The sequence below is a fragment of the Sciurus vulgaris genome (assembly GCF_902686455.1).
Source record: "Sciurus vulgaris genome assembly, chromosome: 15".
NCBI classification, from domain to species: Eukaryota; Metazoa; Chordata; class Mammalia; order Rodentia; family Sciuridae; genus Sciurus; species Sciurus vulgaris.
In genome coordinates this window covers 24,435,479-24,456,774 of record NC_136476.1, presented here as the reverse complement: position 1 = coordinate 24,456,774, position 21,296 = coordinate 24,435,479, and the positions used below count along the sequence as shown (strand labels likewise).

Here is a 21,296-nt window from a genome sequence, read left to right as displayed (position 1 = left end):
TATAACACAATAATATTGGGTGACATTAACATGCCTTTCTCATCACTGGATAGATCCTCCAAACAAAAACTAAAAGAAGCTATAGAACTAAATTATACAATTAATAATTTAAACTTACCAGTCATGTAGAATATTTCATCTATCACTGAGTGAATATACTTTCTTCTCAGCAGCATATATGAAAAAATAGAGAAAATACCTTGCATTCTATTAGGTCATAATGGAATAAAATTAGAAATCAACACTATAATAAAAAAATAGAAGCTATTCTAACACCTGAAGACTAAATAATACCCTATAGAATGACAAATTGCTAGCTAGAGAAATCAGGAATGAAATAAAAAATATTGAGGAGTAAATAAGAGTAGTGACACAATATATCAAAATCTCTGAGAAACTATGAAGGCAGTTTTAAGAGGAAAGTTTATTGCAGTGAGTTCACTTATCAAAAGACTAGAACGTCACTAAATAAATAACATAACATTGCATCTCTCACCCTGCACAAAACTCAACTCAAAGTGGATCAGGTCCTATACATTATACCAGAGACTCTGCACCTACTGGAAGAAAATTTAGGCACAACTCTTCATCATATTGGCTTAGGAATCAACTTCCTCAACCCAAGAAGTAAAATCAAGAATCAGTAAATGGGATAGTGTCAAACTAAAAAGCTTCTTCACAGCAAAGGAAATAATCAAGAATGTGAACAGAGAGTCTACAGAATGGGAGAAAATATTGACCACTTGCACCTCAGGTACAGAATTAATCTCCAGATATACAATGAACTCAAAAAACACCACAAAAACAACCCAGTCAATAAATATACAAAGGAACTGAACAGGCACTTCACAGAAGAAGAAATGCATATGGTCATCAAATATACAAAAAAAGTTCAACATCTCTACCTTTTACAGAAATGCAAATTAAAACTACACTGATATTCCATTTTATTCCAGTCAGAATGGCAATTGTGAAGAATACAAGTGGAAATAAATGTTGGCAAGGATATGGATATGGGGGAAAAGGTTCACTTATACATTGCTGGTTGGAAAGCAAATTGGTGCAGCCACTATGGAAAGCAGCATGGAGACTGCATAGAAAACTTAAAATGGAACCACCATTTGATCCAGTTATCCCACTCTTTGGTCTATACCCAAAGGAATTTCAATCAACCTACTGTAGTTATGCAGCCACATCAATATTTTTAGCAGCTCAATTCACAATAGCCACATCATGGAACCAACCTAGGTGCCCTTCAATTGATGAATGAATAAAGAAAATGTGATATATATATATATATATATACACACACACACACACACACACAAACACACACACACACACACACACACACACACACACACACACTGAAATACTATTCAGCTCTAAAAGTGAATGAAATGATGGCGTTTTCCAGGAAATAGATGGAACTGAAGATTATCATGCTAAGTAATATAAGCCAATCCCCAAAACCAAAGGACAGATGTTCTCTTTGATATGCAAATTCTAACACAATAAATGTTGGGGAAGAATGTAGGTTCATTAGATTAGACAAAGGGGAATGAAGGGAAGGGCAGAGACATAGGAATAGAAAAGACAGTAGAATGAATCAGACATAACCTTCATAAATTCATATATGAATACACCACCAGTGAAACTCCACACCATGAACAACCACAAGAATGGAATCCTAATTAGAATAAGTTATACTCCATGTATGTATGTCAAATACATTCTACTGCCCTGTGTATCTAAAAAAGCAAAAATAACTGAAAATAATTCACAAGAAGAAATAAAGAACCAGATAAAAGATGGCAGTCCTCTGTTTGCTAGTGGCTGGAAGTAACCCTCCCTTTAGGGTGGGAAGTGGGGAGGTAGTATTTGGAGACTTTCTTGTGACATATGCACAAGGAGAGATATTCTGCTTCTAGTCAGAGGAGAAGAAATAGTTTAACACTGATGCTTCTCAACTTCACAAATTCCTCCATCAAAATGCCCCATTAGATTTAGAAACACAGGTGGATGAAGGAACAGAGAGTGGCAGTGAATAGCCTCTGTATATCTGTTAATTTGCAAGAACAGGCCTGGCCTTGTTTCCAGCTCCTACATGTGTGAATCAGGTCCCAGGTAATGTTTAAGATGAATGTTCCATTAGCTGATGGCATTTTAGGATTGTTTGTAACTGAATGTCCATCTCCTATATATTAGTAGACTAAGGATGGAGTCTATAATAAATTTTAACATGACTTTTTAAAAAGTTCAGTTTTAACTAGTGACCCTGGGCTCTGATTATGATATATTAGAGGGTATGAGCCCCCTAAACTCTTGTAGACCCTGAGACCCTCCATGTAGTACTATAAACCTTTATATTTGCAAATGATAAAATGACTGACCCAGTGTCTTTGGGTTCATTAGCTCCAGTTTTGTTTTAGTAGAATGCTCAGTATATCTCTGAAAATCTTAATGCCTGTTGAGCTGTACTTCTGTTACTCTATTCTTCTCAGCATTAACTTATTGTCCTTCTGGCAACTAAAATAGGGCCTACAGGAATCCAGGTGTCAAGTTAAGAAAGGAAAAGTGAGGAGTCTCTGCTTGTCAAAAAGACATTGTAAGTCAGTCTGTATGAAATTTCAAGAAAAGTCTTTTATGTTGAGTTCCCTTTTCCAGACTTAATGTTCTCTAACTCTACTACAATCAGGAGTCCGTAACTTCCATTGTGGAGAACACATTTCTAACACCCTTCAGAAGTCTTAGCTCATCTTCATACATGGGATAAGATTTTTGCCCACCTGGAAGCCCTTTTCAGTTTATTTCTTGTAGAATAGTCTGCTGATACATATTTTCTAGCAGATTTTCTATATATTTTTGCCTAGTGGGATAGAAGAAAGAACAAAGTTTACATAAGGAGATAAATACTTGTGTTACAGTTAATTGAAGAGAATATTCTGAGAAAAGGAGGGAGATATTTTTGAAAGTCTCCAGGTCAAATTCCTTAGGTGGTTATTTGGGGTGTCTGTAAAACACTCAGCAGGCTGAATGCAGGTGTATGTGTTTATAATGTGAGTGTACTTAGTTTTGGTTTACAATTTTGTTAACTAATTTGGGATCCTTTATTCCTTAGTACCCATTTTCATTAAAGCAATGGTATGACATGAAATGCACTATATTGTATATTATTTTGGAAAACGCTGGGCATTCAGAGAAGTATAGTGGCACCTGGACAATACATGGTTGAGCATGGCTGAAGTTTTGAAGATTTTTACCTCCCAACCTTGGTTGTTTGTGTTCCCAAGTGGTGAGGTGAGATAGTGGCTGAGGGAGGAAGAAGGATGGTATGAAGAATTACCCTGCCCATGTTCAACCCTTCTAAAGAACTTAATGAAAGCAGTTTACATCAGCAGAAAGAGACTTTCAGGTCTTCAGATAACAGATGTGTTGCCGAGGAATGTAACAAATTCTACTGACTGAAACCAAGCAGGGTGGCAGGTAAATTGCTTTTTTAAAGGACTCTATATTTATGTATGATCTATCAAACTGTATAATAAATGCATTCTACAGTCATGTACAACTAATTAGAACACATAAAAGATAAAATTCAAAATATTTTGAAATGTATGCTGACAGCCTAAAAGAAAGAAAGGAAGAAAGAGAAAGAAGAAAGGAAGAAAGAAGAAAGAAAGAAAGAAAGAAAGAAAGAAAGAAAGAAAGAAAGAAAGAAAGAAAGAAAGAAAGAAAGAAAGAAAGAAAGAAAGAAAGAGAAGGCAGGAAGGAGAGAAGGAAAGAAAGAGAAAGAGAGAAAGAAAGAAGGAAGAAGGAAAGAAAGAAAGCAGAACAGTAGGTTCAGTATATAGAATTCACTCTTAACTTCATGTTCTCACTGCTCCTGCTTTTTGCTACTTATTGTGATGATGCCTGATCCTGGAACACCTACCCTAGGCTTATTATTTAGCATTTAAAAGCCTGGGGTAAGGCTGATTGCAGTAGCACTTTGGGAAACTGAGGCACTCTCTGGCCATGCTTCAGAGAGATGCTATGCTTGGTATTCCACCAGGGTAATCAGGAAGTGTACAAAGTTCCTGTTATTCGAGAGCAGGATGACCTGCCCTGGAAAAGTCCATTGCCCAAAGGAAGTTACTTTCTTGGTGTTTTTAAAAGCTTGACAGGACCAAATAGCTCAATTTTTCTTAGATGAAAATAAGTGTTTTTTTTTTTTTTTTTTTCATGAATATGGGAGTGGAGGGAGGGAGCTAGTGTGATAGTACAGTGTGTAAGGAAGGAGTAGACTTGGATACTTAAACTGTAATCCAGTTAAAAATGGGCATGTGATCTGGAAAAGTATTTCTCAAAAGAAGTAATGCAAATAACCAACAAATATATGAAAATGGCCAAAATCATTAGCCATCAGGGAAACGGAAACAAGAACTACAATGAGATATCATCTTACCCCCATCAGAACGGCAATGATCAAAAAGACAAAAAAGTAAATGCTGGCAAGAATGTAGAGAAAAATAACTCTTATACATTGTTGTTGGGAATGTAAATTGTATCCAGAAAAGTACAGAGGGTCCTGAAAAAACTAGAAGTGGATCTACCACATAATCCAGCTATCCCAAAAGAATAGAATCCAAAGGAAGTAAGATCAACACACCAAGGAAAGGCTTCCAATCCAATGTTTACTGAGACCCAATTTATAATAGCCAAGAGAAGAAACTAACCTATGTGGCCACTGATTGATGAACCGACACACAGTGGAATGTTTTTCCACCATAATGATGAATGAAATCCTATAATTTGTAGGAAACCGGATGGGACTGGAGGACAATATGTTAAGTGAAATAAGTCAGTCATAGCAAGACAAGTACCACATGTTCTCTCCCATATATGAAAGCTAAAAATAAATATGTCTATCTAAATGCAGAATACTGACTAGTAGAGTCTTGTAAGATGGTGGGGAAGGATAAAAAAAAGTTGGATAATTAGGAGCAAAACACATTTAGATAGAAGGAATAAATTCTGTTCTCTTGCACACTGGGGTGACTATATGTCACATACATTATGAGGATCTAGAGGAGAGGAGTTCTAAGGCTCCAAACATAAAGAAATGTCATGGAGAGGGAAATGCCTATTACCCTGATTTGATCAGTGTACTCTAAACACATGTGTTGACAAATTACACTGTACCCCATTAATATGTTAATAAAAATCTTAAATCTCTCTCTCTCCTCACCCCCTTGAATAGATGATGTTCTCTGTAAATAGCAGAAACCACTAAAGCAATGTCTCATAGGTGCCGATAGGATAAACATCCAACTCTGTTCAGCTTCTGAATGATGCCTGCAGAATCCTCCCTCTTTTGCAGCCAGCTCTGATCGGTGTTAGGGACCAGGCTACGTGGGTAAGACCAAACAGACTCCATTTTTCCCTGAGACTCCATTTCACATGGGAAATGCTTCTCCGGTGGAAACACCCTGCCTCTGTACCCATCAACAGTTGCTTAGCATAGCATGTTTGGCAACTCAAAATGACAATTCTTATATAATGTAAAAATGTTCTCTTTTTGGTTCCTATTTTTCTTGGACAACACACCCTATCAGGGAACGATTGTCTGGATGTTAGTAACCATTCTTTAACTTGAACCCAACTATGGTTGTTTTGACCCACTTCCCCTTTTGCTTATGATTTTAGATCTCATGATGTTAGTTTATAGTTTTGAATCATAGCAACAGACACTTATGGTTGGTGTACCGATACACTTTACTTATGGCATAAAAACCCCTGCAGCCCTATCCTCAGGGCTGCCCATTTTGGGTGTTGAGTGAGACTGACTAATAAGGAGTCTCAAATTCGAACTTCTCAGTGCCGATGGGTCTGTTCTTAAGTTGAGCCCCACAACACTCAGCATGTAAAATTTTCTCCTGATTCTCCCCAACTCATGGTCTCAAGATGGCTGCTTCAGTTCCCTTTCTCAGCATCTTTTCAGGCAAGAAAAAGTGGAAACAAGAAGACTTAGTTTCTGGCTTTACCAGAAACCTCCACATGTGTGCTTACACTCTATTGGACAGAACAGTGCCAAATGAACACTGATGACTACAAGAGATCTTGAGAAATCATGACCAGCACTTCACAGCCCCAAGAGTCAAAGGGTTTTCACCTTCAGTGATTCTTTCAAAGACATTGATCTGTGTCTATTAGCCTTCACTACTCATGTTTAACTCCACCTGGAACTGGACTCAAGAGATACAGCATCACCAAGGAACAGGAGCTTTCAAACCTTGTAGACATGGGTTGGAACCCTGCTCTACCACTTGCCAGTTGTATGCATGATTGTTTACCTTTTCTTCTTAAAAAGGGTTTTCTGTTTGTGTATTTGTTTTTCTATACAAAGACAAGAAATGTCTTTTATTTGTGCCTATAAAGGTTGTGAATCCTGCATTTTTCTGTTACTGTAGCAGTAGTAAACCCACATCCCACATGTGCTGCCCCAAGTATGTGACCACTCTCAATTTATTCCTCTCTTTGTAAAATGGGAAGGTGGCCACTTCATTGGACAGTTGTGGGGACTCTATAAAAGCATCCAAGCCAAGTAAAAATTAAAACATTCCTGGAAATTTACATTTTGCAATGAGCAATTCCTTTGGAAAATGGCTTTACAAATGGATTGTTTTTGCAAGGACTCTTAAGCCCCTTTCCCCGCAAAATACTTTTAAACCTCAACTTTGAGAAGCCTCTCCTAAACGGCTTGTCTTAGTGCAACACTATTTCTTAAAAGCAAAGCCTCTACCTGTTCCACATTTTCATCAGATATGTTTTAAGTAATTATATGATGTTTGGCATTTCAACAATGTTGACTGGGCCCTATTGAAACACTAGAAATTAGAATTATTTTAGTCCATAGCTCTAATTGAGTTAGTTTGAGTATGAATGTGAGCAAATAAATTATTGGAAAAATGAATCTAATTGCACTTAAAAATTCTACGTATACTTAAAAGGGTTGTTTAATGAGCATATTACCTGAAACTCTGTTGAAAAGAGAGAGTAAGAGGTTTCAAAATCACCTCTTATAAATACAGCAAACATAGTCTACAATTAAAAAATGTGTATATATATAAGTTTGGTGCTGTAACATATTATCCTTCCCTTTTTGTTTCTCTCTCTCTCTCTCTCTCTCTCTCTCTCTCTCTCTCTCTCTCTCTCTCTCTCTCTCGTTTTCCAGTCTTTTAAGATACAAAATATAATATCACATTACCACATTACAATATTTAGGTAGCTGGTTACAATCAAGCTCTCTCCCAGAGGAGAAGTCAAGGACGCTACAGAACCTGTATTATAAGTTTAAGACATTAATGTACAACCCTATGGTATAGTGTTTTAACCAGGATTCACAGTAACTGTCTTCAGTTTTTCTCTCCTGTCAACAATTTATCCATTTATGCATCAAGGTTTTATGAACTGATATGCCAGACACTACTCTAGTAAATCTAACTATAATCTTATTTAGGCTAGAAGGTAATGTGATAAATGTTCACATTGGAAAACTTTGGGTTGTAAGAAGATAGGTAATTTCAATGTTATTTTTGGCAGTGTAATTCAGTGTAATGGCCATTCCTTGTTCCAAAATAAAGGAAAGTCTGTGAATATAGAATAAGGTTAGTACACAAAATGGTTTGAGGGTAAGAGAAGAGAGAAAATCAACCATGAAAAAAGGACAAAGTTCACAGGCAAAAGGATGGGATAATGGAGGAAAGATGGGAAGGATGAACAAGAGTTGAGAAAATTCCACGGAGGTGGGTGGGGAAAGTGTGGAGCGGGACCATTTGCTCAAGAGCCCAGAGAATATAACAACCTGGTGGAGCCAGGTAGGAAAACAGCTTGGAGCCAGAGAAACCACACCAGCTCAGGTGTGTCAGGGAGATCTGCTGCAGTCCCCAGAGAAAGGCTGGCAGTGCAGGAGAGAGAGGCCCAGATGTCTCACCTGTTCTTGATTCACCTCCTAGGAGTCTGGCTGCTGCTGAACCAATCTTCCAAAAAGGTCACATCAGATTGGTGGGGTACATTTATTAAATTTTGTGATCACTGATTATTCCACAAAAAGCTGCATGTTTGCTACAGAGTCGTTCTGGAAATGTCTCTGGGACCAGAGTCTGAGGTCTGCAGGGGAGAACTTATTTTCCCAGTGACTTTCAACACTTCCCATTAGTTGCTCTGAGGCTTCCAACCTACTGGAATCTGAATCTGCACAGCTTGATATCCCACTGACTACCAGAGATCAACCTTGACTCAAGGTGTCTGTTGCCCAAAACTTGAAACTTTCCTTTATAACTTGCTTTTATTGAAAGAACCTCACTGGGAATCTTGCCAGTGGGAGGGGAAATGTAGGGATTGCAAAAACCTCACCCAAAAGATACTTGGTGTTCTTCTCACCTGGCAGCCAGGTGTGGGACGTGGGGATGCCACAGAAGAGGTAATGCTGCCCAAATTTCAGCAGGAGATATGTACACACCTGGACCCCAGAGGAAAAACTGGGCAGGCCAGATGGCAGGCATGATGGTAACCTGGCCCCTAGGTGGAACATCTCTGATTGAACGGAAAGGGGGCAAAAAGTGAGCTAGTGAGTTCATTGTCAAGCTTGTTTTTGTACCAAATGGCACATGGCAGCATCTTGAGACCTCTGTCGGGGTCCTGAAAAGTGAGACAGAAAATGTCTTAGATTTAGTGACTATTATCCCTATCAAAGAACTGGTAGTGGCCTATGCCATGGAGAATACCTCCACCCCTTTTGGGAGGAGCCTGTCCTCCCCATCTTTTGGAATTTGGTCTTGTAATTCAACTGCAAGAGAGGTGATGGAAGAGAAAAAAAAGTGACTGGATGAGTTCAGAAAAAACTATAAAGGGTACCAGGGACAAGGGAAGCTTGCCTTTTAGACCATGATAACTGAATATTTTATTGATGCTTTTGAGTTTTGGAAATTATAATGGAGCTATTTTTAAAGCAAGATCTCATAAGTGGGTGCAAATGCAGAACAATTCTTTAAAATATATTTGTTAGTTCTAAGGTACTTAGATGGTTTGGAAACCAAGTTAAAGGAGCCATGGAAACTCACAGAGACATAGGATAATCAGTGTAATGGGTTCTACTAAATTCAGAAAAGTTCAATTAGCAATAATCATTTTGCATTTCATATGGTGTATGAAATTTATGACAGACTACTACTAGGTTTTATAGGTTACTTGTATATGTTGTACACTCCTCATGTAGAATCATTGTGCACAATAAATACATTTACTTCTCTTTATGGGATATCAAGTAAGATTATAAAATTATGTATTTTTCTACATTGTGTGTCAGAGATTGATTTAATACCTTTATTACATAATTTTTGTATAAAAGTAATCAGTGTGCAATTGCTGCTTCAGATGATCTGGCCATTTTTCTTTTAATGTGGTCCCTTCAGTCTGTCTTTTCGCTCCACCTTTTTTTTTCTTCACCAACAGCACTGTGCACGTCTATCAACCATTCGAGTGCAGTGGCATCTAATAAGACTGGGACAGAATTGGGATTGAAGAGTGAACAGATATTCAGCATCTAACAATTTGAAAGAATTCACTACATACTCTTCACAAACATGTTTTCATAGAGCCAATAGAGTCCTAACCATTAACCCAGCACACCAAGTGCACTGAAGTAGAAAACATGTGACAGTGAAAATAGCTATATTTTAAAAGACCAACAAAATAAGGTTAAAACATGTCCAGTTTCTCCCCTTTATCCTAAACAACATCTTATAGTCTGGATCTACCTAACAGTCCTATATCAGCTTTTAGAATATTTGTCAGGAGGGAAAAAAATAAAATTAAATTGGCCAGTACAGTCTTTGTATATTTAAGAAGGGGAAGGGGAGAAAGTCAGTTCTCAGAAAAAATTAGTCAGCTGCAGTCTCATCGGCAGGGTCTTTGGATTCTTTGTTCTTCCGCACTTCTTCAATGTGCTTATCCTTCTCTCGTACACACTTCAGTTGGCAGCCATGTGTGCCTCTTAGTTCTCTTTGCTAGTTTCCATTTTGTGGGTCAGTTTCTCTTCCACCATTTTACTGAAGTTGTTGGTTTCTTCTATTGGTTCCTGAAGCACTTCTTTCTCATGCTCTTTTTTCTCGGAGAGCTGCTTCAAGACTTCAGCTTCATGGGACTTACATCTTTCTTCTGCAGCTTCTAATTTCTTCTAAATTTTCTCCAGGGAAAGATTCTTCTTCTTTGCAGGGAAAAGGAGGACATCTGGGATGAATTCTTTTGATCCAGGGCTGAGAATCAACTCAAAAGCCTGGCCTGAGACATGCTTCTCCAGTTCTTTCACCTAAATTTCAGAAGAAGCCATGGAGAATAGAAAACAAGAGACTAGCATTGTATTCTACACAATCCACTGGTAAGGAAAGCCCTTCTCAGTCTGAGCTGCCTGGCCACACTCTCTCATCTTTGATCGGGGTCTAATGCATAAAAATTATTTTCCACTACTTGAATAACAATAGTTTAAATAAGATGATAAATGGTAACTAATATGTGACCATGGCAATAGGGTGGCAATAAAAAGTTGACAGAGGCTGCAGTGAACTGGAGATGTCTTACCCCTCAAAAAGCAGAAAAGATAATCTGTAAAATAACAAAAGATAATCTGTGGTTAGCCATCTACTACCAATTCTCAACCAGTTAGCATCTTTAATATATCTATTGCTTGTGCTGCTAAAGTCTACCTGAATGTCATGAGAAACTGATCATAGTAGCTCAATGCAATTCTTATATAAAAATTACTATTCATATACATGTATATTGTATATGGTGTTCTCTGTGAAAAACAGAAAAAACTAAAATATTGGTTTAAACAACGCTTATGGCATAAGCATCCAACACTAGTTAGCCTCTGAATGATGCCAGCAGGATCCTCCCACCTTTACAAAAGTCAGCCACTCTTAGCATACAGGGCTCCTTCCTGATACTCTACACCTCTTGGTCCCAAGATAGCTGTTTCATCTCCCTTTCTCAGGATCTGTTTCAGGCAGGTAAGGAAGAGAAAATAGTAAAGCTTAGTGATGGCTGAGAAGGAAATGAAAATACTCCACAGTTGTGTTAATGTTGTATCAGGCAGAACTGTGTCACATGGGTTCTGCTGCCTGCAAGAGACAGTGGAAAATCATGTTCAACACTTGTGAGCTCAAGAGTTGAAGACAAGGGAGAAGGTTCTAGTGAAAAGTGAAAAGCGCCCAGAAAAACCACTCTGGATGCAGGAACTCATGCAAGAGACAGAATGTCTACTCACAGGGAGGGAGAGAGAGAAAGAGAGAGAGAGAGAGAGAGGGAAAGAGGGAAAGAGACAGGGGAAGAGAGAGAGAGAGCGAGAGAGAGAGAGAGAGCGAACCTGGCGGTGGAGCTTTTCTTAAGTAGTGGAGTTTTGTGGGCTAAGAAAAATGACCAATTACTGACCAGGGAGTTCGCAGGCTAAAATCTGGACCAATGACAGCTGAGAATGTTAGCAGGCTGATGAGTGGACCAATGGCTGGCTAGGATGTTTACAGACTGACATCTGGGTTGTAAAATGGTGTGGCTGGGGCAGACTGATGGCCATTGATGCCAATATCTAGGAAAGCAGACTGGGAGTTAACCTGTAGGGTCACACATGTTCTCTGTTCTTGTATCCATAACACCTCTTTGAAAGATGATAGTGTTCATTTATTAATCTTTGTCAGTAAATCAACTTTAAGTGGTAATAGACCAAGTGATACTCAGCAGGGAAGGGGCTCTGGAATCCAGTAGATATGGGTAGGAATCATAGCATACACACTAACCAACTATAAGCATGGACAAATATATTTTCCCATTTCAAAGTGCCTTGTTTCGTTTGTTTTTGTGGAAGACATTTTTTATTTTTAAATGATTAATCAGAAATAATTACATTACATGTTTACAGAAAAATATACTGAAAAGTAGAGTTCCCTGATTTCCCCCCTGAGCTCACCATAGAAGCAGTTTCTCTATGATTAGCCTCTTGCATTAGTGTGGAACATTTGCATCAGTTTATGAACTGACATTGATCTATTTTTCTTATTAAAGTCTACAGTTTATGCTAGGTTCACTCTTTGTGTTGGACTGTCTGGAGTTTTGATTCCCTGCTCACAACTCATCTGGATGAACGTTTTGAAGTAGAATTGCTGTATCATGTGGCCATAGCCCTTGTAGTCTCAACTTGTTCAAGAATCTTACATTCCCACCAGGAATAAACAAAGCTCTCAGTTTCTCCACATTCTTGACAACGTTTGCTATTTCTCTTTGGAAATGACAGCCATCCTAATAAATGTGTAATGCTATCTCAGAATGCTTTCTTCATCTTTTGTTATTTTAATTAACAAAGCACAATTATAGATATTTAGGGGGTACAATGAGATATTTTGATACATGTGTGTAATATAGAATGCTAAGACAAATTAATTAAAGTCCTCATCATCTTGATTACCTGTCCTTTTTTCACAAGGTCCTTGAAGTTTACTCTCTTACTTATTTTGAAAATATCCAACACATTATTATTATTATTGGCTTCTGTCACCCTACTATGGAACAGATCTCAAAACTTTCTTTCTCCTACCAGAAGTTTTATACTCTGACCAACAGCTCTCCATTCTTTCTATTCTCAAGCCCCTCCCCTGACCTTGGTACCTATCGTTTTGCTCTGTACTTCTAGGAGCTCAAGTCTCAGATTCCATATATAAGTGAGACTGTATGGCATTTGTCTTTTAGGGCCCATTTTATTTCACTTAATACTATGTCCTCCAGGATCATTCCTTTTGTATCAGATAACAGGTTTTCTTCTTTTGTGAGACTAAGTAGTATTCCCTGGTGTATATATATATATATATATATATATATATATATATATATATATACCACATTTTCTTTACTAATCCCTCCATTGGAAGGTAGGTTGTTTCCACATCTTGGCTCTTGTGAACAATGTTGTAATCAACATGAAAGTGCAGATATCCTTTGGATTACTGTTTTTCTCCCCATCCTTCCCAATGCTTTTTTGTCTTTTTGATAAAAGCCATTCTAAGGTATGAGATGCGATATTCTGGCTTTAACTTACATTTCCTTTTTGTCTGGTGATGGATGACGTTTATTTCTGTGCCTGTTGACCATCTGTATGCCTTATTTGAGAAATATGTATTCAGATTCTATGATGGTTTTAAAAGAAGGTTGTTCATTTTCTTGCTGTGGAATTGTTCAACTCCTTATGTATTTTGGATGTTGACTCCTTATTGGATGGATGGTCTGCAACTATCTTCTCCCACTCTGTGAGTTGCTTCTTCACCTCACTAATAGTTCCTCCTGCTGGGTAGAGCTGTTTTCTTTGATGTAAACTGTTTGTCTGTTTTTGCTTTTCTTGCCTAAGCTTTCGGGGTCAAATCAAAAGAAATTGTTACTGAACCAATTTGTGGAGCCTTTCCTCAATTCTTATTCTAAGCTCTTTAATTCATTTTCTCTTAATTTCTGCATATGGTATGAGATAGGGTCTAATTTCATTCCTTCTCAGTGGACAGCCATCTTGCCCAGCACCATTTGTTGAAGAAACTGTCCCTTCCCATTTTGCTCCTAGTACCTTTGCTGAAAATCAATTGACCACAAATGAATATGCTTCTGTCTGGGCTTTAAATCCTCTTCCAGGAGTCAGTGTGTCTGTTTTCAGCTCTTACAGTACTGTATTGATTACAATTGCTTTATAATGTGTTTTGATGTCACGAAGTGTGATGCCTACAAATTTGTCCTTCTTCCTCAGGATTGTTTTGACTATTTGGGGTCTTTAGGGGCTCAATTAAAAAAATTCAGTGATCTAAAATAAGAATCAATGACCTTTTTCAACATTTCTGAAAAATGACATTAAATATTTGATCAAGATTCCTTTGGATCTATAGATCGCTTTGGATAAAATAGACATTTTTTGTGGTGTTTGTAAAAGGTTTTATATTTCTGTTTTCCATAGTTTTAGTTTTTGCAATATAATTATACAGAATGGTGAGATTTATTTTTACATATTTGAACATGTAAATTTAACAATATAATTTGGCCTTTATCATCCCCAATTTCCTCTTTTTCTCTCCTTTTACATCCTCTCTGCTCCCTTCCATTCTACTGATCTTCCTTCACTTTTCATGAGGCCTATCCTCACCTTTCTTTTATTTTTTATACTCTAGTTTTCACTCATAAGATAAAACATGACCCTTAACTTTCTGAGTTTGGCTTTTTTCACTTAACATAATGCTCTTAAGTTCCACCCATTATCCTGCCAATCACAAATTTCACTCCTTTTTTTATGGCTGAGTAAAAATGCATTGTGCATAGACACCACATTTTCTTTACCCATTCATCCGTTGGAGGAGGACACCTGGGATGCTTCACAGTTTGCCTATTAATTGTGCTGCTATCAACGTGGGTGTGTATGTATCACTTTAGTATACTGACTTCAATTCTTCAGGATAAATACTGAGGAGTGGTAGAGCTGGTCTTTTCAACAACCTTCATACCGATTTCCACAATGCTTGTGGTAATTTACAGTCCCACGGTGGACAGTGGACAGCATTGTAAGTGTTCCTTTTTCTTCATAAAACTCCAGCATTTATTATTGTTTGTGTTCTTGATGGCTGTCATTCTAATTGGAGTGAGATAAGTCTTAGCATGGTTTTGATTTTCCTAGAACAGACACTTAGACTACATTATTTTCCCCAATCTGCAAAGGTGGCTTATCTTTCCATTCATCTGTGTTCTCTTTGATTTCATCAGTGTTTTATTTAAGCTCTCCTTGGTTTATTGACACTTAAGAATTTTACTTTATTTTATTTTTGTTGCTACTATGGAATTCTTTTTCAGATTTTTCTTTCCAGGTAGCTCATTAATAGTATATAGAAATGCTATTGATTTTTGTATTTTGTGTTTCTGTCCTCCAACTTTACTGAATAGGTATATCAATTCTCCCAGTTGTCTTTCTTCTTTTTTATTTTTGGTGTATTCTTCAGGATTTTCTATATCTGGCACATCATATCATCTGCATATAGGAACATTATCACCTTTTAATTCTTATTAGGGTCCACATTCTTTTTTCATAATTGTTCTGGCAAGGATGTTCAATACTATTTTGAATAGAAGTGGTGAGAGTGGACATTGTCATTTTGCTCCTGATCTTAGAGGAGAAGCTTTCAAAATTTCAAAATTCAGAATGATTTCAGTGATTGAATTGGCTTATTTATTTTTTATTCTATTTAGATACATGTGATAGTATAGTGTATTTGGGCATATTATACATACATGGAGTATAATTTATACTAATTAGGATCCAATTCTTGTGGTTGTACATGATGTGGAGTTCCTCTTGCAGTGTATTCAAATACAAGAATAGGAAAGTTATGTACAATTCGTTCTACTGTCCTTCCTATTCTCCTTCCCTCTTTCATTCCCTCATTCCCCTTTGTCTAATCCAATGGACTTCTATTCTCCACTCCACACTTCCTTGTGGGTTACTTCCACATATCAGAGGGAACATTCAGTCTTTGATATTTTTGGATTGGCTTATTTCACTTAGCACAATAATTTCCAGTTGCATCCACTATTTGCGAATGCCATAATTTCATTCTTCATGTCTGAGTAATATTCCATTGTGTATATGTACCATATTTTCTTTATCCATTCATCTGTTGAAGGACACCTAGGTTGATTCCTAGCTATTGTGAATTGAACTGCTATAAACATTGAAGTGGATATGTCACTATAGGAGGCTGGTTTTAAGGCCTTTTGTTATAGACCAAAGAGTGGAATAACTGGATAAAATGTTGGTTCCATTCCAAGTTTTCTAAGAAATCTCCATACTGTTTTCCATAGAGGTTGCACCAATTTTGTTCCACCAACAATGTGTGAGTAAACATTTTTCCCCACATCGTCACCAACATTTATTTCCACTCGTATTCTTCATAATTGCCATTCTGACTGGAATGAAATGGAATATCAGTGTAGTTTTGATTTGCATTTCTCTAAAGTTAGAGATGTTGAACATTTTCTGTATATTTGATGACCATATGTATTTCTTCTTCTGTGAAGTGCATGTTAAGTTCCTTTGCACATTTATTGATTGGGTTATTTGTTTTCATGGTGTTAAGTTTTTTTAGTTCACTCTATGTCCTGGAGATTAATGTCATACCTGAGGTGAAATTGGTCAAGACTTTCTCCCATTTTGTAGACTCTCTGTTCATATTCTTGATTGTTTCCTTTGCTGTGAGAAAACTTTTTAGTTTGATACCATCACATTTACTGATTCTCGATGTTACTGCTTGGGCTTCAGGAGTCTTACTGAGGAAGTTGGTTCCTAAGTCAACATGAAGGAGTATTGTACCTAATTTTTCTTCTAGTAGATGCAGAGTCTCTAGTCCAATGTCTAGGCCCTTGATCCACTTTGAGTTGAGTTTTTTGAAGGGAGGGAAATACAGATTCATTCTATTACATATGGATTTCCAGTTTTCCTAGCATCATTTCTTGAAGAGGCAATCTTTTCTCCAATGTGTTTATAGTACCTTTGTCTAGAGTGAGATAACTGTATTTTTGTGGTCTTGTCTCTGTGTCTTCCATTCTGTTCAATTGATCTTCATATCTGTTTTTGCTTCTATTGGTCTGTAGCATAAATTAAGTTCTGGTATTGTGATACTAGTTAATAATTGCTTTGTCTATCCTGAGCCTCTTATTTTTCCAAATGAATTCCATGATTGCTAATTCTAGTCCTGTGAAGAATGTCATTGGAATTTTAATAGGAATTGCATTAAATTTGTATAGCATTTTGATAGTATGGCCATTTTGATAATTTAAATTCTGCCTATTCAAGACCATGGGACATCTTTCCATCTTCTAAGGTCTACTTCAATTTCTTTCTTTAGTGTTCTGTAGTTTTCATTGTAGAGGTCTTTCACCTCTTTTGTTAGATTGATTCTTAAGTATATTTTTTTGAGGCCATTGTGAACGGAATAGTTTTCCTAATTTCTCTTTTAGCTGAATTGTCATTGGTGTATAGGAATGCAATTGACTTATGGGAGTTGATTTTATACCATGTTATTTGCTGAATTTGTTTATGAATTCTAGAAGCTTTCTGGTGAGTTTTGGGGGTTTCTAAGTACAGAATTTTTTTGTCAGTTTTTTCACTGCTATGAATAAAGGACCTGACCAGAACAATTTTAGAGAAGAAAAGTTTATTTGAGGGCTCACAATTTCAGAGGTCTTAGTACATACAAATCCAGCTTCATTCCTCAGGACTTGAGATGAGGCAGAACATCATGGCTGAAGAGCATGGCAGAGGGAAGCAGCTCACATGTTGATCAGGAAGCAGAGAGAGAGGTCTCCACTTACCAGATATAAACATACATCTGAAAGTCACACCTCAATTCCCACCTCCTCCAGCCACAGACTACACTTCAGTTAACAATTAATCCCATCAGGGGACTAATTCACCAATTAGGTTAAGGTTATAACCCAATCATTTCTCCTCCAAACTCTCTTGCATTGTTTCACATATGAGCTTTTGGGGGACATCTCAGATATAAACCATAACATTCTACCCCTGGCCCCACAACCTTACAACTACCTCACAACACAAAATATATCTTGTCCATTTCCAAGAGTCCCCTAGTCTCAACAGTTCCAAGATTGCTCAAGTTCAAGTCCAAAGTCTTCTCTGAGGATCAAGGCAATCTTGCATTGTGAGCTCCTGTAACATTAAAAGCAATTGACAAGTATCCAATATATTATGGTACAGGGTAAACATTTCCGTCACAAATTTAGGAGTATAGAAAGAAGGGATAGGGCCAAAGTAAGACTGAAATCCAGCTGGGCAAACAAGTCCTATAGCTCCATGTCTAGAAACTAGGACACATGCTCTCTCAAAGGTGTGTGTAGCCCCACCCCGTAGCCTTGCTTGTTGCAGCCCAAGTGGCCTTTCTGTTGGCTTGTCTAGGTTCAATTCCTGTAGCTCTCTGAGAATGATGTTCTACATTACAGACATTTCTTAATCTCGGGGATCTCCACTGGAACTTTGGCTTCCTCCTCATGTCTCCACATTTTAACTTCTCAGGGAGTGCCCACAAAGACATGCCCCCACCCCGTGCTGCATTTTGCCTGGTCTCCTAGGCCTTCCTTTGAAATCTTGATGGTAGCTTACATGAACACCTAACTCCAGCATCCTGCATTCCTATAGAACCAGCACCACGGGGTTGAAGCCAAAGTCTACCACCATCTTGAGCAGTAACCAAGCCTCCAGGGACCCTTGCTGCAGCAGCCTCTGAGGGTCTGGGTGACTGAGCCCGTTGGAAAAACTTCCTAGGCCCCAGTGCAAGAAGAGTTCCCTATGGTCTCTTCTCAAGATAATTTTCACCTTACTCCCTTGAACTTTAGATGGGTATGTTTTTGCCAGTTGAGATGCTCTCAAGTCATCTTTCTTATTGTCTCTGGGCAAAGTCTTTAGCATTTCCTTCTTGGTGGAAATGTCTTCAACAACTTCAATTTCCTTAGCCCCAGTTTTACTCCTGCCTTTCAAGTTCAAGTTTTTCAAATATTTCTGCTCTGCTTTCTGCTCCTGATTATCACAATAAATTTGGCTAAAAGTGGCCAGCAAAATCCATGCCATTACCTGAATGCCATGCTGCCTAGACATTTCTCCCACCAGATTAAGAAATCCATCACTTGGGCTGGGAACATAACTCAGTTGGTAGAGTGCTTGCCTTGCGTGCACGAGGCTCTGGGTTCAATTCCAAGCACCACAAGAAGAAGTCCATCTCTTTTAAGATGAGCTTCACAGAAAGTCTCAGAACATAGGCAAAATTCAGACAACTTCTCAACCAGAACATAACATGAATGGCTTCTACTCCAAATTCCAATGGAGTCCTCCTTTTCTGAACCCTCCCGGGCCAGGACTTCACTGATCACAGTTCTATTGCCATTCCGGTCTTCTGAGCTTCCACCAGAATCCGTCATTAATCTCCACTTACAATAGTCTAAAGCATTTCCAGCTTATACTGTTAAGCATCTCAATTCATCTCACCAATTCCAGGAAGCTTCAAAAGTTTCTGAACCACATGGTCAGGTTAGTCACAGCAATGTCACCACTTCTTGGTAGCAATTTCTGTTTTAGTCAGCTATTTTACTGCTGTGACTAAATGACCCAACTGTGAAGGAGGAAAGGTTTATTTAAGGGCTCACAGTTTCAGAGGTCTTACTCCATAGAAGGCTGACTCCATTCCTCAGGGCTCAAGTGAGGCTGAACATCATGGCAGGAGAGGGTGGTAGAGGGAAGCAGCTTACATCACAGTGATCAGAAAGAAGAGAGAGAGAGAGAAAGACTGGAGTCTCTCTCCAGATACAAAATATATACCCTGAAGCCATGCCCCAATTTCAATCTCCTCCAACCACACCCTACCACTTCAACTAATCCCATCAGGGATTAATTCACTGATTGGGGTAAGACACTTACAAACCCAATCATTTTTCCTCTGAACCTTCCTGCATTGTCTCCCATGTGAGTTTTTGGGGGATACCTCACATCCAAACCATAACAGTTGGGGAGCTGAAAGTCATCATCTAACTCTCTTTTTGAAAGGTAGAAACCATGGAACCCACTGGACTCTGCCAAGTGTGGCACTGTGCCATCTTGTGGGAGGAGCATACAGTTAAAAAGAAACAATTCCTCTTATCAGTCAAACATGATTTTATTTTTTGTCAATCCTGCTGTCTAAACAGATGTCTTAGCTTCACTTCTGAGTTCTGGGATATTAACAAAATATTGCCTGTGGGCATTTTATAATTTGATTCTGGGGAAGTGCTAGTGAGACTGGAGAAATATTTCAACATCTTAATGACATCACTCTCCTGCCTTATTTACTTATTTATTTATTTATTTTGCATTTCCCTACTGATCCTGTTTTCATGTGCTTATTGGTCACATTCTTTGGAGTAATTCTAGTTCAAATCACTTGCCTATTTTTGAGTGTTTTTTTTTTTTTTTTAATGTTGTCCATAAGTAGTTTTGAGTGCATTCTTAATGTTAGTACTTGGTCTGGTATATAATTTTCAGCTACTTTCTTCCATTTATGGGTTTGCATTTTCCCACTCTTGATTGTGTGTCTTTTGATGCTCAAATGGTTTTCATGTTGATGTAGTCAAATTTATCTATTTTTCTGTCTCCTGGGATTTTTGGTGCTTTATACAAGAAGTCATTACCAAATTCAACATCAGAAAGCTTTCTCTCTGTGTTTCTTTCTAAAGTTCCTCTAAAGTTTTATGGTTTTAGCTATTACACTTAGTAATAGCTAAAGTTTAAGTTTTCCTGCTCTAGGCTGGCTCTAACAGAATGCTTTTGCTCCTGAACTTTTGTTCCAGTGTTCTGAGATCCACTGTATCCTCTTGTCGCTCCAACTAGAAGGAGTTGTCTTTTCTTGGACTTCAGTTCTCTGGTGAATCTAAAGAGATGTTGGTTCTTGAGGTCCTCAGTTCTTATTTTGTTGTGAGAATGGAAAAGACAACTTGGAAGCTCCTTACATGTCTTCACAGAAGGATGAGCCCATACCAGGCCCAACCAGCCACTATTGTACTGAAAAAGCATATGAGCATTTTCAACATGCATCCTTTCTCTGAAATGGAAAAATCAACACTTGACACAATGTGAAGGCACATTTAAGACTGAACATGTAGAGTCTGGTGCAAATGAGTTCTCAAGGAATGTGCACTCTTTTCCCTTCTTTCTCTCCATGTTATGGTTTGCTTAGAGGTCCTTCAAGATCCATTTGGCTCTCATGCATCAAGAATCAAGGCACAGGATGTATGTCTAAATAGAATCTATGGGTCTTGAATTGAGACCTAACTTTTATCTTCTATGAGAATCCTAGCATATATAAGATATGTCAGAAATTATTGCTAGAACAAATCTTTCTTTCTTTCTTTCTTTCTTTCTTTCTTTCTTTCTTTCTTTCTTTCTTTCTTTCTTTCTTTCTTTCTTTCTTTCTTTCTTTCTTTTTGTACTGGGGATTGAATCCAGGGGTGCTTATCCACGGAGATGCATCCCCATTCCTTTTTTATATTTTATTTAGGGACAGGGTCTTGCTGAGTTGCTTAGAGCCTCACTGAATTGCTGATGGTGGCTTTGAACTTGAGATTCTCCTGCATCACCCTCAAGTTGCTGGGATTACAGACATGTGCCACTGCATCCAGCTCTGAACAAATAATTCTTGGTACTTTATTCA

The 21,296-nt window shown here is 37.9% G+C and overlaps 1 pseudogene across 1 annotated transcript; it reads right to left on the bottom strand.

The window, feature by feature from the left end:
* Positions 1-9,843: 9,843 nt before the first annotated feature.
* LOC306644804 (stathmin-like) lies at positions 9,844-10,369 on the bottom strand (annotated as a pseudogene). Its single transcript has one exon. The product of its transcript is annotated as a stathmin-like (transcript).
* Positions 10,370-21,296: the final 10,927 nt, after the last annotated feature.